Genomic DNA, 17,776 nt, shown 5'->3' on the forward strand with positions numbered 1-17,776 from the left:
ATGTATCATAAACTGTTTTCTGTCAGGGAATGGAAGGATTTGACAGAGAAACACCTTTGTAAGTTACATGTTGAGAATATGCAATTAGAATATTTTGTCAGTTGGGCCCTGTGAGGCAAGGAGGCATATCCAACCATAAAAGGCATTTGCATGTTTTCTGTAAGATTTCATCATAAGCAGTGTTCTGTCAGTGAATGGAAGTGTTTGAATAGAGAAACTTCCTTGTAAGCATACATTGATAACATGAAGAAACAATTATTGATCAAAAAAAGTCGTGCATTATTATATTTTTTTCTGAGCTGCTTGAAATTAGTGTTTCTGTTTTCTCATCGTGTTTAATAGAGGCACATTGCTGATCCCAAATACTCTGGGAAGATTTAATCTAATAAAATACCCCTTCTGTATTCAGGGATCTGATCATTTCTGTTCTTACTAGGTTTTCATGGTATTCTCAACTTTTCTAACAAAATAGTTTTTGAGCATTGCGATCTTCTTTCATTTTGTAGTAAATATCCTTGCTCCTGTTTTATAGATAGAGAAAAAAATAGAGTACAAAGATGTATTTGCACTGTTAGGATTCTGATGCCACAGAATACTACCGTAAATGTTTCTTTCCAATTGTGATAGTTTTACCAATATCACATAGTACAGAAAGCCGTAATTTTGTGAGCGTTTCCCCATTGTTCACTGCTTTCTAACTCAGTGGCTTTTTGTGGTGGTGGTTGTTTTTGAGACGTAGTCTCGCACTGCGCCCAGGCTGAAGTGCAATGGCATGATCTCTGCTCACCGCAACCTCCGCCTCCTGGATTCAAACAATTCACTTGCCTCAGCCTTCGAGTAGCTGGGTTTACAGGCGCCCACAACCACACCCAGCTAATTTTTGTATTTTTAGTAGAGATGGGGTTTCACCATGTTTGCCAGACTGGTCTCGAACTCTTGACCTCGTGATCTGCCCGCCTCGGCCTCCCAAAGTGCTGGGGTTACAGTTGTGAGCCACTGCGCCTGGCCAACTTTAGTGGCATTTAAAAAAATCGTGGTGAAATATGCATAACAAGGTAAACAATTTTAACCACACTGTTGTGCAGCCATCTCCACCATCCATCTCCAGAACTTTTTCATCATCCCAAACCAAAACTCGGTACCCATAATACAATTCCTTCCCATTCCCTTCTCTTCCCGGCCCCTGGGAAGCAGCATTCTACTTTCTGTGGGTTTGACTCTTCCAGGGAGCTCATATAAATGGAATCATACCATACTTGTCTTTTTGTGACTGGCTTATTTCACTTAGCGTGATGTCTTCAAGGTTTGTCCATGTGGTAGCATGTGTGACAATTTCCTTCTTTTTTAAGACTGAAAAAATGCCTAATATCTGTCTTGTATGGATAGACCACATTGCTTATTCATTTATCCCTTGCTGGATCTGACTCAGTGTTTTTATACTGAGGGTGACAGCCTGCATTTTAAAACATAAAGTAGATTAGGAAATGTATGCCCATATGAGGTATTCGTGTTGTTTTGTGAGCCCGGGCACACATGTGTCTGTCTGCATTGTGATGTAAAATGTTTTTTTCTGGTTGTCAGTGGCTGTCAGAAAAGTTTGGAAGCCGTACCCTAAAGATCCTTTAGATGTTAGGTTTCCCTGGGCCCCTGTGCCTGCGTGAGCTCCTTTGTGACATGTATGGTGTTCCCTTGGTGTCCAGGCCATCACACAGTGCTTTTTCTTGGCTGTGTTTGTATTGCTCTCCATTGAAAAGCTTCTTGGCCGGGCGCAGTGGCTCACACCTGTAATCTCAGCACTCTCAGAGGTTGAGGCGGGCAGATCACTTGAGGTCAGGAGTTCGAGACCAGCCTGGTCAGCATGGTGAAATGCCTTCTGTACTAAAAATACAAAAATTAGCTGGTGTGGTGGCACGAGCTTGTAATCCTAGTTACTCAGGAGGCTGAGGCAGGAGAATCTTTTGAACCTGGGAAGTGGAGGCTGCAGTGAACCAAGAGTGCACCACTACACCCCAGCCCGGGCAGCAGAGCAAGACTCCATCTCAAAAAAAAAAAAAAAAAAAAGCTTCTTTAGCATGTGATCCCTAGTACAGGGAAGTACAAGCTACTTAAACTAGAAATTCTAAATAATATGCCACCTGCTTTATTCAGTGCAGGAAGCTCAGCACCTTTAGTGCTTATTATTGATTCATACAGATAACTTAGTTTTATGAGCTACTTTCCCACTGGTCAGCAAAGTCAGTGTTTTCATTAAAGGTCAGTATGAAAGACTGTTAATAAAGGAGGTCATATTTCTTTTCCTGGTGTGTTCTCCAATGGGGCACACTGTAGCCTAGAGTAATATGATTTTTGGAATAAACAGGTCTGGATTCAGTCATCCTGTTATTTGCTAGCTGTGGCCAATTATACACGAATTAGGAAGAGATTTCACCATCTTCATACAGAATTTATAGGGCCATATATGACTTGTGTCAGGGGTGGAGATGCTTTGGGGAAAAGTGTGATGTAATGTTATTAAAAATCAAGTAATTTTATTTCCTACCCTTCATATTAACAGTATAATTTCATAATTCTTTTTCTAGGAGTTGACTAAAATATACTAATAATCTGTGAGAGGTCTGTGTGCTAAGCCTTTTCTCATCTCTCCTCTCTTGGCCAGTTGTGGTCCATTGGATAAAAACAGTATGTCTGGTCTGCTAGTCTGATTGGCTGCCGAGAGGTGGACAGTTGTGATCAGCCACGACGGTGTTGTACTGAGACTTGGGTGACAGCGGAAACTCCTAGTTGGCAGGAACTCTGCAAGTGTAGGTGAGGGCCATGTTTCCCAAATGTTGTTTGCCCAGGGCGCTTTTGTACCAGTCTGCACAATGTCCTACAGAAGATCCTTCTTAGCAATGTGTAGTTTAAAACAACAAAACCAGGGTTCAGCTTTGAGATATTGGATAAATTATATCCACCATGCATACATATTGTGGTGTCTCAGGGTGCAGAATAGTAACAGTTCACTCTTACAGATTCAGTTGGGAATAACTGTGTCAGGATGCCTGAGGAAATACCACCTTGTTATCTATTTATTGAATACTAATTCAATATTTTTTCTGAGAGTGGCATGCATATTCCATAGTGTTTGTGTGTTGAACCAAATCCTGTTCTTACTGAACTGATATTTTGCATTTTTTTATAAGCAGGGGGAAACTGAACCCCTAAGTATCTAACGTGGTCTTGTGGCATTTCATGTTGAGAGCGCCAAAATATTCCCTGTGTCATGGGAAGGATAGATAATGAGAGAAGGAGCAGAAAGAGCAGATGAACTCCTGGGTCCTAGTTTGTTTGTTTGTCTCCCTTCCTTCCCTTCCCTTCCCTTCCTTCCTTCCTTCCTTCCTTCCTTCCTTCCCTCCCTCCCTCCCTCCCTTCCTTCCTTCATCATTTGGAAGGAATCCAAGTGAATCAAGTGTGAGTCAAACAGCAACAGCATTGTTTATAGACACTGTTGTAGTGTGTTCTGTGCTGCTGTAATGGAATACCACAGACTGGGTAATTTACAAAGAAAAGGAACTTATTTACTTATTTATTTATTTTGAGATGGAGTTGCCCAGGCTGGAGCACAGTGGTGTGATCTCGGCCTACTGCAACCTCTGCCTCTGGGGCCCACGTGATTCTCCTGCCTCTACCTCTCGAGTAGCCAGGACTACAGGCATGTTCCACCATGCCCTCCTAATTTTTTTTTTTTTTTTTGTATTTTTAGTAGAGAGAGGGTTTCACCATGTTGGTTGTCTAGGCTGGTTTTGAATTCCTGACCTCAAGTGATCCTCCTGCCTTGGCCTCCCAAAGTGCTCGAATTGTAGGCGTGAACCACCACACCCAGCCAAAAATGTGTTTCTTATAGTTCTGGAGACTGGGAAGTCCAAGGTCAAGGGCCTGCATCTGGCAAGGGCCTTCTTGCTGTGTCATCCCGTGGTGGAAGGTGGAAGGGCAAGAGAGGAAGGGGGCCGAACTCTTCCATTTTATAAGCCACTTCCACGATAACAGCATTAATCCATTCATGGGGTGGAGCCCTCATGGCCTCATCACTGTTGCATTGAGGAGTACGTTTCAACATATGAACTTTGGGGGACAGGGTCAAACCATAGCAGTTTTCAGAGCTTTCCACCGATCCTGTTTCTCTCCACAGTGCACTGACTGAGCAGGGCTGCGGCACTGGGAGGTAGCTGGTGTCTGCCATGCACTGGGCTTGGTGTAGGAGTTGAAATGTACTTGTGGGCCAGATGTCACCAAATGGGCATCTGTATGTGCCTCTGCAATGGTAATTCCATACTTATTGCTTTGAAATATATTTGCTATTTCCTAATAATTTAGTAATAATCTAGAACTGGAAGGAAACTCCTTGTTTTTGAGGGGATGATCCTTCAGCCCAGAGGTCATACAGATATAGTTGGGCAGAATTGGGACTGGAACTCAAGTCCCTTCTGCTTGTAATTTTTTTCCACTCTAATATATATGTATATATATACACACATATGTGTATATATACATATACATATATACACATATACACATATGTATATATATACATATGCATACATATATGTATATATGCATATGTGTGTATATATGCATATATATACCCACTCTAATATATATAAATATATAAAAAGATATATGTAAAAATATATATATATATATATATATATATATTTTTTTTTTTAAAGAGACGGGGTCTCTCTGTCACCCAGGTTGGAATGCAGTGGCTATTCACAGATGTGATTGTAGTACACTACAGCCTCAAACTCCTGGGTGCAAGCGATCCTCTGGAATAGCTAGGACCACAGGTGCACACCACCGCACCTGTCTTCTGCTGTGTTAAACACAGCCCTTCCTTACAGAAAATTCTCAGCACGTTTTATGAAGTGGGCTATGATGCCATGAATCCCAGCCTCAGGAGGGCCGTTCTGATTGGTCTGAGGCCTCCGTGCTATAGGTGTTGTGTTGATGCTCTAAGAAGTGCGAGAACTTGGCGTCCTCCAGTGGGAGGTTGACTCACGCATGCTTCCTGCAGTCAGGTTGTGTGAGTGTCGGAATGGGGATGGTAGGGCTGGAGAGGTCTTGCGTGCACATTTGCTTAAAGTAGAGGAGCCGAGTTTTTACGTACAAGTACATTTTACCAGTGCCACCAGCACGATCCCTTGGTCTGGAAGGTCAGTAACTGGTACCAGAGTTGGTATGGTTTGTTTTTCATTGTTTTCTCTGGCTGCTGTGCCGGATGAGGTCATTCAGTTGCACACAGTTCCTGCTTTCAGAAGTTGCTAGAGTGTTTCTCTTTGAACTTGAACTGTGGCTCTTTTGATATATCCGGAAAGAGAGCTCTTTAGGGGATGGTTAATTCTTATTTTGGGTGCTCTTCTTCACCGCTCTAAGGAACTACCGCAGTCAGAAGGTGCATTCTTACTGCAATCTTTTTATTTGCTACCTGGGACTTGAGGAGCCTGCTGGTATCTACCAAGGTGAGGTTAGGTCAGTCTGTGTAACCGTTTGTCACTTAGGCCTTGATGGGTAACAGGGATGGGGATGACGTCCTGGGCTAACTCTTCTCTTGCTAAAGGATGATTTTTCACCACCTTAAATGCTCATGATTGAAACATAAAGAAGAAAATAGGTATCTGAGGTGAGAATAAGCACTGGGACCTTTCTGGGGCTGTTGAATAATTTAGTCCTTCTCTAGAAAATGTTGTGTGAACTTAGACTTGTTAACAGAACAGCCAACCTGTATGAGACTAAATAAAAATTATATGTTGTTGTAGTGACCGGTGTTGAATAGTGTGTCTTTGCCAGGAAGAGAGCTTTGGAATAGGCTGTGTCTTATGCAGTTGTGAACTACTTTTTTTTTCCTAAAATTTCTTCAGATGCCAACTGTGTCTGTCAAACTCTGGATGAGTCGCCCTTTACTTAGCTTTTTAAGAAATCTTTTTGGATTCACTAACTTTTGTCTGCAGTATTTTGTCCATGGTCTGTTAAGTGTCTAGGATCCTGATAATTATGCATTTTCTCTGAAGATATCTATTTCCAGTAAAGTTTGACTATCTAGTGAAGATTGTAGGCCTGATCAATATGTTTTGAAGTACTGGTTATGGTCTGAATGTGTGTATCACCCCCAAAATGCATATGTTGAAATTTGAACCCCTTATGATTTTAGGAGGAGGGGCATTGGGGAGCTGATTAGGTCATGAGGGCAGAGCCCCTGAGAATGGGATTAGTGCTTCCAGGAGAAGAGACAGGAGAGCTTTTTTCTCACTCTCTCTGCTGTCTACCATGTGAGGACGCAGCCAGAAGGTGGCTGTGTGCCAGTCAGGAAGGGAGCCCTCACCAGACACCTGATCTGCCGGCACCTTGATCCTGGATTTCCCAGCCTCTAGAATTGTGAGAAATAGACAAGTGTTGTTTAAGGCCCCCAGCCTATGGCAGCTTGTTGTAGCAGCCTGAGCTGAGACGTATTTGATTTTAGCAAAATAACTCTTGATTTGAAAGCATTCTGCTCATTGCCTTCACCTCCTCCCTTGTAGTAGTGGATATATATATATAAATGAACACGTGATCACAACAAAACACTAATATGTGCTGAGTTTAATTTGCTTCTTTTTTTTTTTTTTTTTTTTTGAGATGGAGTCTCACTCTGTCATCCAGGCTGGAGTGCCATCCAGGCTGGAGTGCAGCGGCACGATCTTAGGCCACTGCAGCCTCTGCCTCTGGGGTTCAAGTGATTCTCCTGCCTCAGCCTCCCAAGTAGCTGGGATTATAGGAACCCACCATCACACCTAGCTAATTTTTGTATTTTTAGTAGAGATGAGGTTTTACCATGTTAGCCAGGCTGGTCTTGAACTCCTGACCTCAAGCGATCCACCCACCTCGGCCTCCCAAGGTGCTGGGGTTATAGGCATCAGCCATGGCACCCAGCCTTTAATTTGCTTCTTATTTCCTGGTTAGGATTAGGGAGAGAATGTCTTGGGTGACCACAGTGGAAATAGCATTTCCAGTCCCTGTCGGTACCTGTCTAAGGAGATTTAAACGCTCGCCTTCCTCTTGGGCAGTCATTCTCGCAGTGGCTATGGCTTGTCTTGCTACATACACTGTGTAACCACCCTGCCCTGCTGGGCCTTGGTGTACACAGACTGGGTAAAAATATTGGGTAAAAATCTAATGTTGACCTAGACAAACAGGTCACACACACACACACCCCCACCCACACACACACCCCCCACATTTTTTTGGTAGGTGCATTTTCAGTGTCGTTTCATTTCAGAAAAGATATGGGCTACACTTATATTAACATAGGGCACATATTTACCTTGTTTGCATTCATTCACATTTATTTACATACAATTTTTTTTCTGTAGCAATGATAAATGCTATCCAAAGTAATATCGGCTTAACATTTGGATGCTTTAATTTATAAAAGCATTCCCTTTCTATGGCTCGTGACAGTGATTTATAAATATGTATTTATTGGTAGCTCTGTTTTAGAAAAGGGCCTGAGTTGCTGGGTGTTTCTGCCCTAGTTTCTGGTTTCCGGGAACCTCTGGGCTCGCCCAGCCTGCCTGGTTGGTTGTTGGCTGAGGCTGGGCTAGGTTCTCGAAACTGTTGACACCTGTGAGGCTCTCTGCCTGTCTCAGTAGGCGCGAGAGTCCCATATCTTGTTTGGGGAAGCACTGCCTTGTATTGAGGAGAAAGAAGGGAAGAAAGAACTTGATTATGTCAGAGAAGAGACACAGGAACCTTGGTTTCCCTCAAGGTCTCAAGTCTGGAGTACCTGTCACTTCTGCTGACCTGTGAGCTGACTGTGTGGGGGCTCCACACCTCCAGTCCTGGCCTATTTCCATCTTCCCCAAAACTTAAGAGGAAGGGTACACTGAACAGAAGTACCTGTGTTTCTTGAGTTCAGGGAATTTTTTTCTGCTATATTTTTTTCTAAATGATGCTAAAGTTTTTGCTGGAACAATATAGATCACCGGATGTTATGATCTTAACGTAACACATGTGTGCACGCATGCATGCACACATACACACACACGTGCACAATGCAAACTGCAGCTCACCACAACACAACATGTACCTTCCGCTTCCTTCCATGGGGATAGGATAACTTGAATCTTCCTTCTGATTTTATTGTCAAGAAATATTTTCTACACTCTCAATTTCTATATCGGTTATTGGCAGTTATATCTGCAAACCCATGAGGGTTTTCTGGATTCAGATAACAAACACACATCATTTGTGGAATATGAGGAATTTAACGAGACTCGAGGGTGGGCAAAGATTTGAAGAAACATCAGAACGAGGATGATGATCTGTGAAACAAACCTCTGAGAATTGAGTTCCAAGAGCAACGGACTTTTCGATGAGAACCAAAAAATTCATTCTGTAGCTCAGAAAATTCCTAACTTCATTTCTTCAGGATAAACATGTCATTATACCAAATAGCAATCTCAGTGTGTTAAAATCCACCAGGTGCTGCGCTCCTGCCTTGGGATCAGCCAGCTCCCGTGCTGCCTCCTTCCCCAGTATCTTCACCTCCTGGTCTCACCCTGAGATCAGCCAGCCTCCTCCTACCCGAGTATCTTCACCTCCTGGTCTAACCCTGGGATCATCAGCCAGCCTCCCTTCTATCCGAATATCTTCACCTCCTGGTCTAACCCTGAGATCAGCCAGCCTCCTCCTACCCAAATATCTTCACCTCCTGATCTAACCCTCAGATCAGCCAGCCTTCTCCCCCAGTATCTTCACCTCCTAGTCTAACCCTGGGATCATCAGCCAGCCTCCTCCTCCCCCAGTATCTTCACCTCCTGGTCTAACTGAGAGCTGCTCTCCAAGTTCACTGCTGCCTCGGCTCCCTTGGGAATGGGAGTGCACCTTCTCCCACCCGGTGTGTGCCAGGGGATCTGGAGGCAGGGTTCAGATGGCCCTTATGGCCACTTTTGGGTCATGACCCTTCCCCTCGCTGCTTCTTTGAGCCTTGTCTCAGTCATATTCTGTCCTCTACCCTCAGTTCTAGCATTTCCTGGTCATAGCTCCTCTTTTGTTCATTGAAAGTTTTGGCCCCTGGCTCGCAGTCAGGTCAGTATTTGTTAAAGCTCACCGGGGACACCATGGCAGCTGGAGCTGAGTGACCAGCAGCTTGGTTTGCCTGAGACTGGAGTGGCGGCTGGAGCTTTATGGGATGGGGATGTTCAGTCTGAGGACTAAGGAGTTTCACAGGACACAGGACTTTCAGTGCTCAAACTAGGAGGAGGAGGTTACCCTAAAAAAGGCACTGTTAATACCAGAAACCGCTTCTGAGCTGAAATCCAGAGATCCCACTCACCAGAAGCTTTATCCTTCAGCTCAGCTGACAGATTACCATAAGAACATCAGATTTTTCCCATTCCAGGTCCCTTTCCAACCCCTCTGCTCCTGCTGCACTTTGCCTCTGCTTTTGAATTCCAGCGTTTCAGCGACGCGCTTGTCAACACGCTGGAATCCCTTCCTTCACTGTCCTGGAGGACTGGGCGGCCCACCCATGCCTGTCCCTGGACTTCTGAGTTCCGCCAGAGAAAGTTACACAGTTGCATCTCTGTGATCCTGATATCTGCCTCACCAGGGCCTCAACACTGCCTGGAAATCAGATTTTCCTCCTCAACCCTCTTCCTCTCCATAATGACTTTTCCAACCTCCTCCACACTTCTTAAATCTCTAGGTTCATACTCAGCCCATCCCTCCGCCTCTCATTTCACTCTCGGCAGATGATCTTTCCACAGTTCACGGGACAGTCGTGTGAAGGCCATTCTCTGACCTTCCCACTGCCCCTTTGCAAATCCACCTGCTCCTGGACCTGTACTTTTCTCATTTTTCTGTTTATAGTGAAAGAGGAATCCTATTCTCTAGAAATCCATTTCTGTACCACCATTCTCTCCATCCTCCGGTTTAAACCTCTCTCCTGGTATTTCCTTCTCATAAGCATTTACAAGTGCTCAGGTCTCTCCTATCTTAAGACAAAAACAGAACCCAAGCCCTTGTTGGAACTCTTCTCTTTCAGCGCCCACTTTCTCTCTCCTTCTCTTGATTAAATGTTTTGAGAGCATGTTCTACTTTCTCCCTTGTACTATTACCTACTGCTACACAGCAAATGATTGCACACTCAGTATCATAAACAACCTGTGTTGGTTCCCTCACCAGTTCCGTGGGTCAGGAGCCCGGGCACAGCCTAGCTGGTTTCTGTGCTTCAGGCTCTCACCAGGCTCCTGTCCATGTGGGCACCAGGGCTGTGGTCTCATCAGAGGCTCACCTGAGGAAGAGTGTTTCCAGGCTCCCCAGGTCATGGGCAGAATTCATTTCCCTGCAGTTGTGGGACATGGGCCACCTGCAGTTCCATGCCACATGGGTCCTTACTTCCTTACAGCTGGCAAGGGTGGAAGATTGCAGCATGATGGCATCACAGGAGTGACATCTCATCACCTTTGCCATCTTCTGTTGTTAGAAGCAGGTGATGAGTGAACAGTAGGAGGAGAGGAATGTGGGATCACCTTACAGACACTCTGCTACCTATTTATTTTTTCATTCCCTTTTCACTCCTCAATCCACTAGATTCTGTTTTTTATCTCTGCTACTTTAGTGAAACTGATACCAGAGGGTCAGGATTGGCTGCAAAATTTTCTGGGTCCAGTGCAAAGTGAACATACAGGGTTCTTCGTTCAAAAATTAAGAATTTCAAGATGGTAGCAGCAAAGCACTAAATGAAGCATGGGGCCCCTCGGGCATAGGGGCTGTGAAGGTCCCATGCCCACGAAGCCAGCACTGCAGAGAGGCCTTATGTCCGCCCTGCTGCGAGTTCCACAGGGCCCTTCGGTTGTGTTCCTGCTTGGCCTCTCAGCAGCCTTTGCTAGCTGGGATTTACCACTGTGGAGCACATCCTCCTCTGTGAAACATCTCCCTGCCCTCTGAGTGCCTGAGACACCCGCCCCTGGGTTTCCTTCTCCCTCTCGATTATCCCCTTCAGCCTCCTTTGCAGCCTCCTCTTCCTCTCCCCACCCCTTTATATTTGGGTATTTTGAGGACACTTTTGCCACCCTGCTGAGGAATATCAGCAGTTTCAGCCGCTTCGTTTGTTGTAGGATTTTGGCTCTCATATCTACATATCCAGCCCTTACCTAACTTGTGAGCTCAAGCACCTGCGTCGGGGCATCCTTCATAGGCTTGCATGCTTTGCAGGTATCTAAAATGCAGTGAGTCTCTAACAGATCGCCTTGTTTTCTCTGATCCATTGACCTGGTTCTTCCTCAGTGTCCTCTATTTCAGCACTTGGCCTCACCCATTACCTGGGGAGTCCGGGTTTGTATCTGTGCCCTAACCCCAGGCTTGAGCCCCATCTTTCTTCTTCTTCTGGCCCATCTTGTGCTCCAAGCCCAAGTGCCTATGTCTGTCGAGGGTTCTCCCTTGGACTGCATTTCATCACATGCTCTCCCTGGACTTCCATGGTCTGTTCTCATGGTGACCTTGGCTTCCTCTGTTAAAACCCAGCGCACTTCATTGCTACTCCTTTGTCAAATGCCTGCTTCCCCCAGTAGAAAATAAGCTATGATAAGTAAGTCCATGAGGCAGAGAGTTTTACTGCTTTATCCTCAGTGTCCAGACATGTGCCCGGCACATGCTATACACTCAATAAATACGTGTTTTAATGAAAGAGTTTGTTTTAATTTTCAGCCCAATTTTTAAAAGAATTAAATTGATTTTTTAGAGACAGGGTCTTGCTGTGTTGCCCAGGCTGGTCTTGAACTCCTGGGCTCAAGTGATCCTCCTGCCTCAGACTTCCAAGTAGCTGGGATTACAGGCGTGAGCCACCATGCCCAGCCCACCCCAGCCCAGCCCAGCCCAGGTTTTCAAGTATGACCATTTTGTTGTTTTAGGACGAAAGTGTAGAAAATACTATATATGGAAGAGTAGGACGATGGTATAGTAGGATTCCTGTTCTTGAGATATTAGAAATATCTGTACAGTTATAATAGTTTTGGGCCTTTCAGTTGGATTGTTACTGATTAGAAAGTAAACTGTAACAGGAAATAAATGGGTGTTTTCTTATTTCTCTTGAGAGTTGGGCACTAACAGGTGGAAGGAAACTGGTGCCATTTGCCCTGCAGAATTCACAGAATTAACTTGTGCAATTCGGGTGGGAGGAAGTAAAAATAGGTGATGATTAACCATGGAGATAAGTGTATTTCAGATACCGCCATCTGAATCAGTTTGCCCTTACTGCAGCAAAAATAGTTTGATAATATTTTATCTTATTTTTTTTTTAAACAAATAAGTGGTGAGGTAGTCGGGTGAGAGATCTGCATCTCCGATTCTTGGGGGCGCTGTTTCCTCATAAGCCTGCAGTATCTGCTTGGAAAAGTATTTTCATATAGAATAGTGAAATGGATCAAGTATTTGGGGGCCTCATTATTCAGAGACTAAATGTGGCCGGAAAAGGAAGAAGTCTACCCAAGAAAGCTGCCGCTGATCTGCTCAACGTCTCGGAGCAGTGTCTTTTTAAGCAGAAGTCAGTAACAAGCAAATACAATGTCAGTGGACTTATTTATCTGTTAAACTCTTTATTCTGTTACCTACTGGGTCTCAGTCTTTTTGACCTCAGGACCCCTTTACACTGTTTTAAAAAATATTCGAGAATCTTAAAGAACTTTTTTTTGGTTCTATCTATTGATATTTTACTATGTTAAAAATTAAAACTGAGAAACTTTAAAAGTTCACTTAAAAATAACAAACATAATAATAAACCTGTTACATACTAATAAAAAGGCCATTTATAATGAAGAATAACCTTCCTAAAACAAAAGAAGTATGAGATGAATGTTTGACATTGTTTTATTTATTTATATCTCTTTAGTGATTTTTAAAAGTGAAAACCAAAAAAAAATTTAGTGAGAAGAGTGACATTATTTTCCATTTTTGTGAATCTGTTTCATAACCAGCTTTGATAGAAAATAACTGGGTTCGCATATCTGCTTCTGTAATCCATCTGTCGGGATAGGCTGTTTTGGGGGTTGTATATGCAGAAAATCTGGTTTCACACAGTTACATCATTGGGAAAGGTCAGAGAATTGAAATAACCTTTTCAAATAATTACGGACATTCTTCCTTGATATCACACCAAAACCTGACAAGTGGTAGTGTCTGAAAGGTTAGTTACAGTATTCTGAAGCCATAGCAATGGTCTTTCCTATTCTGTTACATTAAAATTAATTTGTCTATCTTGCATTTTGAATAGGACAATAGAGGAATAGTTAAGTCAGCTATAATACATTCATGTAATGGCAGATTTTGCAACCATATATTGAAAAAGTTATTACGGGTGACACGCTTACAAATGTAATAAACTATTTAATATCCCAATTTTGCTAAAAAATGAAAAGGTGTGTATTTGTATTAATTGAACGGAAATGTATCAAAATATAAATATTTTAAATGATGCATTCATGGGGGAAATTTTCTTTATACTTTTCTGTATTTTCCAAATTTTGTGTGATCAACACATTGCTTTTAAAATCAGAAGAAAAAGATAAGTATTTTTTTGTTTTGAGAGAAATGTCTGTTTAAACTGTTTCCCTCATCTGTAGGTTGCCTTCTATGTGTAAAACCCCAGCATTTTCAGTTTGAGTGGTAACAAAGATCTGTTTTCCCCCTCAAGTTTTTATTTATTTGACAGACTATTGTAACCTTTCTGTGGCTTTTAAACTTCCCAGTTTTTCTGCTTTATTTCAGTAGCAATTCATCGATTGAATAGAGAAGCTTTGACTTGTTTAAGAAAAGTTGCAGAAATTAAACTTTCACATATAGCAGAGACATAATTTGCTTTTTCTCATTTCTGTTATAGCTCAGGCAAGCTCTGTTTCTTATCTAAGTGAAATGGCCAAAGGATATCTTGTCCTACAGGCATAATAGAGCTACTCTCATGGTTGAGAAATAACATGGAAATTAGCATGCAATCAACTTCTGAGTTATTGTGTCTGAACTGTTTGCCAATGGTGTGAGTGTCACAGTTTTATGGCTGGAAGTTCAAGTGGCTTCAAAAATGCAAAGGGCAGCTCACCTCTGGGGATGAGTTCCCTGCTTACTCCTGGACTTAGAAAGCACGTTTGCAGCTAATAATGTGGCTGACGTGATACTGTCGTAAAGGATTGCTACGTCCAGACTTTTGTCTTCTGTGGACAGGACTCCAAATTTGATGATCTTCTGTTTTCCTGCAAGTAGAGGATTTCATCATGTTTGTATTTCTTTCTTACATTTCTTATGATATAATTGGTTATTAAGATGTCTACAGAAGCTGCAAAGCACCCACAAAGCAGGAAATTAGCAACTCTGCCTCTACCACTTGTAGTAAAGCTTGAAGACGTTATCACTTTGACTTTTCCAGCTGAATGTATAGTTCTGTGGCTTTATTTAACTGTGTCAGTGACTCTCAGGGTTTAGAATCTCTCCCAAGACTGTTTAGGAAGGTGTATCACTACACTTTGAAGTGTAGACTGTGATGGAAAACTACTGAATTGCATACTCTAATATTGTTTTAGATTAAAAGACCATTCTGTCCTCTGCTTAAAACAATTGAGGATACTATATTTGAGGGCATCCCTACTGGTTAACATCATCATTACATTTGAAAATGTTCGAATTTACTTTCCATCAGTAAGTATGAGTTGAACTTTTTGGAGTAGAAAATGCACTCTAAGGCCGGGCATGGTGGCTCACGCCTGTAATCCTACCACTTTAGGAGGCCAAGGCAGGTGGATTGCTTGAGGTCAGGAGTTTGAGACCAGCCTGACCAACATAGTGCAACCCTGTCTCTACTAAAAATACAAAAAATGAGCTGGGTGTGATGGCACATGCCTGTAGTTCCAGCTACTCGGGAGGCTGAGGGAGGAGAATCCCTTGAACCCAGGAGGCGGAGGTTGCAGTAAGCCAAGGTCATGCCACTGCACTCCAGCCTGGGTGACAGAGTGAGACTCTGTCTCAAAAAAAAAAAAAAAAAAAAGAAAATACAATCTAAGTAAACCTAGTGGTTTATTCTTTTTTATTGTTGAAACCACTATTTATGTTTATTTCTTTCTTTTATGTATTAGACTAGACTAGGAAAGGTTTGCAGATCTAAATAAGGAATGGGGAGTGTTATTGTTATTATTATTGTATTGCCATGACCACAAACTGCGGGGCCTCTCGCCCTTGCCCCCCTGTGGTTTTGAGGGCAGGAAGCCTTACCATAACCCAGTTCCTGACCATGCCGCCTCCCTGCCGCTTTCCTGGTCAGGCCTCTTCGCTCTTCCCACCTGCCCCAGGCCTCTGTGTTTGCTGCTCCGTCTGCCCGAACCTCTTTCCCTTGGTAGCCTTGGGCTCCGTCCCTCACTTCCTTCAGGTGTCTGCTGTCTTCTCAGTGTGGTGTTTCATGAATATCCACAATAGTGCAGCCTCTGCCACTCCGTTGCCTTACCTGTATTTCCCCGCATGGCACTTTGCGCGGCCTGATACTGTATTTCCCTTGGTTTGTCAGTTGGCTGCCTGTGCCTGAATGCAGGCTCCAAGAGGGCAGTGGCTTTGTGTCCTTTGCTGCTAGGCCTATGTTGTTGTGAACAGTGCCTTACGCTTAATAGACACGGACTAAATACTTGATGAATTAATAGGAGGATGAATTCACCAGATTCCCTCTTGTGGGTGACTCTACACAAGATGGCATTTACTCTCCAGGTGTCCTGCCTCCTTCTAAAGACAGAATGATGGCTGGTTTTGTTGTATAGCTTGACCCAGTGGCACACCCTGTGCCTGACACCCAGTTGACAGATGTGTAGGGAACAGAATTACAGCGGGATGGCCACACAGTTGGCTGTTTATACTCATTGCCGCCAGCTGTCTCCCAGAACAGTCATCTGCTCCGTAGAGGGAGAAACAGGGACATGAAAAGCCCAGGAAGGTTGTCAGGAAGCAATTTTGAATTTCTAATGTGTAAACATGGGGGCTTTGGCATCCTTTGAACCATTTTGATGGTAGGAATGGAGGTGGTAGGAGCCACCCTAATTAAGAGCTTGTGGAGAATAAACTGGTGCGCCATTTACACAGGCTGAATCAATGTTGATGGCAGCTGTGTTTTTAATCCATGTGCCTAAAACAGTGTCCCCATACCTGTCTCTTGCCGAGGCCCCTGTCGCAGGTGAGCCACACCTGACTCCCGATCTTTCCATTGACTGCTCATTCCACCTCTTCAGCCCCATTTCCCGCCCTTACCTAGTGAGTCCTCCTTGACTCAGGCTGGTTCCTCCATTGTTTCTGCCACCTGCAGGCCATCGGTGCTCCTTGAATACCCTGTGGTGTCATCGCTGACTCGAGCCTCCAGGGCTTTCCCGCTGTGACAGCTCTGTGTTTCCTATTGCTTCATATAGCTTACTTCTGAATTAGCATGGGATATTAGGTGACACTCGTATGTTGTGTATCTTGCTTTAGTTTTTACAGAAAGATGAAAGACTCTTAAAAGGGATCTTGGAGTTGTTCTTGTACATCTTTTATTATCTCCTAAGCCTTTGATGGGCGCTTGTTCCAATTGGGAAAGAAAGAAAAGACAATAAATAAATAAAAATAAGCCACCCAGAGTGCAGATGGGACAAACTGTTGGTCTTAGAGCACGGTGGTCACTCAGGCTGAGAGTGTGGGGTACATAAGGGCCACTGGACTAAAACTGTTTGATGGTCTGGATCAGGCTATTGAGTAGAACAACGGGTTGTAGAGTGCCTGGCACGCAGGTTGCAATGAGATTGGGGAAGCAAGGGTTGTGCATTTGTTAATTCAGAGATTGTATGAAAATGGAAAGAATTAGGAGGAGGAGGTTGAGGTTTATACTAGTATGATTCTCTCCACATTTAGAGAAGGCTCTTACAGTTCCTTTAATCCAATACTACACAGAAAAGTCCTCTGAGAACTGAGTGAGAAGCCACGGGCTTATAGGACTGAAGTTCCGTGCTGAAATTGCTTAGGGGATCCTTTTCAGTTGCCCCCTCCTTTTTTTTTTTTTTTTTTTTTTTTAAGAGAACAGGGGGATTTAAATCTCCCTGGTATGGTTTCCGTTAGAATGGAAGCTCTTTGGCAGGTCTGCCGGGACCGTTCATCACCGTGTCCCTGGTACTCAGACCTCAGTGCTGGCAAAGCTGCGCTCATGAAAGCTGGCTGCGCAGGTGGGTGGCTGGCTCACACGCTTGGTCCTGGAGATGGGGGAGAAGAGTCGGGTCCACCAAATGGTTCTTGCAGTTCTCCCCAGCCTGCCCTCTGGATATGGTTGTGTGTGGCACAGGCCGTCTTGTACTTGTGGCTCATCTTGATCGATTCTCCTTCTCTGCTCCCTGTGCTGGAGCTAGACATCAGTTTTTTTTTTTTTTTTTTGAAGTTCCACAGGTGATTTTGATGTGTGAGCCGGGGGTTGAAAGCCACAGCTGGACTGCGTTGGAAGGGAAATGGAGGTCAGCTTAGGCCAGTTGGTTCACATGGAAATCAACAAAGCCAGCTTGGCTTTGAAGGACGTATAATTCTGTTACTCTTTGTTGGACCCACACAACTCAGCAGTTGAAGTTTTGTTTTTTTTCCTTCTGTGTTTTCATCTCCTAATTTGGGCTCCCCTTCACATAGAGCTTTTGGAAGCAAATATGAATTCAAGCTCATCAGGCACATTTTCACTACACCTGGCAGAACATATTAAGGTGTTGTGTTTTAAAAATCCAGCCACAAA

The 17,776-nt window shown here is 43.7% G+C and overlaps 1 protein-coding gene across 5 annotated transcripts in view; it reads left to right on the top strand.

Moving 5' to 3' along the window:
- The window catches only part of FAM107B (family with sequence similarity 107 member B), a 260,743-nt gene that overhangs the window by 202,336 nt on the left and 40,631 nt on the right, over positions 1–17,776 (top strand). The window contains exon 1 of one of the 5 annotated variants that reach the window (XM_025396288.1): positions 5,052–5,192. The exons of 1 other annotated variant lie outside the window; for it this stretch is intronic. The gene's annotated coding sequence lies outside the window, so the exon portion shown is untranslated. Of the gene's footprint in view, positions 1–5,051; positions 5,193–5,231; positions 5,660–17,776 lie in introns of those variants that run through there. 3 more of the 5 variants (XM_025396285.1, XM_025396286.1, XM_025396291.1) reach the window with 3 other exon arrangements.

The sequence above is a fragment of the Theropithecus gelada genome, chromosome 9 (genome assembly GCF_003255815.1).
Source record: "Theropithecus gelada isolate Dixy chromosome 9, Tgel_1.0, whole genome shotgun sequence".
Lineage (NCBI taxonomy): Eukaryota > Metazoa > Chordata > Mammalia > Primates > Cercopithecidae > Theropithecus > Theropithecus gelada.